At 33.0% G+C, this 2,500-nt stretch overlaps 1 protein-coding gene across 1 annotated transcript in view; it reads right to left on the bottom strand.

Moving 5' to 3' along the window:
• Positions 1-2,124: 2,124 nt before the first annotated feature.
• The window catches only part of LOC122265002 (BBSome complex member BBS2), a 35,145-nt gene continuing 34,769 nt past the window's right edge, over positions 2,125-2,500 (bottom strand). Inside the window, exon 15 of the mRNA XM_043034135.2 lies at positions 2,125-2,500. This exon is cut by the window's right edge and continues 615 nt beyond it. The gene's annotated coding sequence lies outside the window, so the exon portion shown is untranslated.

Genomic DNA, 2,500 nt, shown 5'->3' with positions numbered 1-2,500 from the left:
ATCCACAGGTATGGCAAACAGAAGAAAGACCAAGACAGAACAACAACCCTCAAGGATGGAGAACACAGGGAAGACAAATGGAAGCCACAGAATGGATGGAGATATGAAGGAAGAGAAAACATCCAATGGGGACAAGAACAAGGAGGAGGAAGATATTGAAAATCAGCCTGGGTGATTACTAATTTTTATGAGAAAAACTTGGCATATACACAGGAAAGACTTCTTCAGGATTTCAACATTTCAACATCCCTTACCTGATAAAAGAAGGGATAGATCATGTCTTGGGAAACACCCTTCTGAAATTTAACCATGGCTTCTACAAGCAAAACAAAGGAACAGCAATAGGAGCCTTAGCATCAGTGGCTATAACTAAAATATTTGTTTATGTTAGCATAGAAAAGAAGAGGAAGACAATAACAAAATAACCTAGGTATTCTTCAGATATATTGACGACATCTTTAGCATTTTTAAAAAAGAACTAAAAGAGTACCATGAGGGCATGAAAAAAATACACCCAGATCTGCAATTCACCCTGGAATATGATCCACATAAATTGCCTTTCCTAGATATTCTAGTGTATTTTGACAACAGAGGAAACCTACAAACCCATGTTTTACAAGCCCTATACTCATCAATATCTCCATTTTTAGTCAAGCCACCACCCTAATTTGACGAGATCCCTTCCCTAAACCCTGTAGTATAAGAATTAAGAGATTGTATGCAACCCAGAGAACCTGATGAAGGCCCTAGAAGAAAATTCGTTTTTTTCATGCTCGGAGGATATAACAGCAAGAGCATAGGCAAAACAAAATGGAGAATAAAGGATCATCCTCCCTATGCTGTATTCTTTAAGCACAGCACCAATTCTAAGGTCATCAATCAATATATTTGATTGCGGGTGCAGGAAGATGCAAAGGATAGGCCATGGAAACAAAGGTTCGAGATTCTCCACCCATGCTTGCAGGGAAAAGGGACCAAACTATAGGAGAGATCATCAGAGCAGAATTCCCTTCACCATTAACCCTAGAAAATTTACAAAGAAAGGCCAAGTGAAAGTTCAATGATTGGTGGGGCCCTCATGGAGAGCTGAAAGACAGGTCCCTCTTTTAACACTCAACATAAATTTGTATACTTTTGATCTTCCTTGTAGATAACTGAAGAGGAACCTGAGAAAGAGAAGACACATCAAAGAAAGAAAATATTGTATTTGTGATTCATTCTTTATGAATATATATCTATACTTAGTTCTCAGTTTTTATGGTTTTCCCCAGCCAATTCTTGACTATAAACCTAAACTAACCTAACCTAAACTTACTTTACCTTACCTACCATTATCAATTAGTCATATAATAATATTAGTAACAACAAATAACAATAATAATAATCCTAGCAACAAAAACAATAATAGTATTAATAATGATAATAATAGCATTTATAATAATAATATTAAGTAATGATGATAGTGATAAAGATAGTAGTAGTAGTAGTAGTAGTAGTAGCAGTAGTAGTAGTAGTAGTAGTAGTAGTAGTAGTAGTAGTAGTAGTAGTAGTAGTAGTAGTAGTAGTAGTAGTAGTAGTAGTAGTAGTAGTAGTAGTAGTAGTAGTAGTAGTAGTAGTAGTAGTAGTAGTAGTAATAATAATAATAATAATAATAATAATAATAATAATAATAATAATAATAATAATAACAACAATATTGATAATGATAATATTAATAAGAGTGATGAAGATAATCATAAAAAGTGATGATAATGACAGCAATAATGATAATAATGACAATGAAAATGATACTGATAATAATAATAACAGTATCAATAATAATAATAATTATACCAATAATAAAATGATAATGATGATGTCCAGATGTTTGCACATTCCATGATCAGTTGGCCTTGCATACAGGCATATACACATTTGCCTGATGGGTGGACACTCTAGTTTTGCATAGATCCTGTGTTTTTGAACACCAATTAAACAAGGAGCATGTACGAGGGATAGAATGAAGTAGTAGTAATGATGATAATAGTAATAATAACCATAATAATAATAATAAAAAAGGATCAAAACAGAACATGAGATGCCTTGTGCATCATATAAAAAAATATGGAGGAGCCAAATAAACAATGTTACGTAAAATTTATTGTGCAGTACATGACAACCTGTAATCAATATTGTACCCTAATATGACTAGAACAAAAAGGGTAACATTTTATTCTTTTATTACCAGAGATTGTAGGTTTTGCTTAATCATCATATTTATCTTGATGAACATCTGCCTAAACAGTATTTTTGAGCCTTATCTGAACTATACAAGGAAAGTCACAACCAAATAACATCTCAAATTTAGTAAGGTTGCCATCTTAACAACTTGGTGTAAAGAAGTATCTACTCTAATTTGTATGTTATTTATCATTATTTGCATTTCATCTAGCAGCAGGCCTTGTCATCCCTCCTTATCTGAAAGTGTACACATGACAATGCTCATATATCTAATGAGCCA

The sequence above is a fragment of the Penaeus japonicus genome, unplaced genomic scaffold (genome assembly GCF_977035675.1).
Source record: "Penaeus japonicus unplaced genomic scaffold, GWHDUDI00000001_assembly GWHDUDI00000031, whole genome shotgun sequence".
In the NCBI taxonomy this organism is placed as follows: domain Eukaryota; kingdom Metazoa; phylum Arthropoda; class Malacostraca; order Decapoda; family Penaeidae; genus Penaeus; species Penaeus japonicus.
Note: the sequence above shows the minus strand (reverse complement) of the source record. Positions and strands in the feature narration are given on the sequence as shown.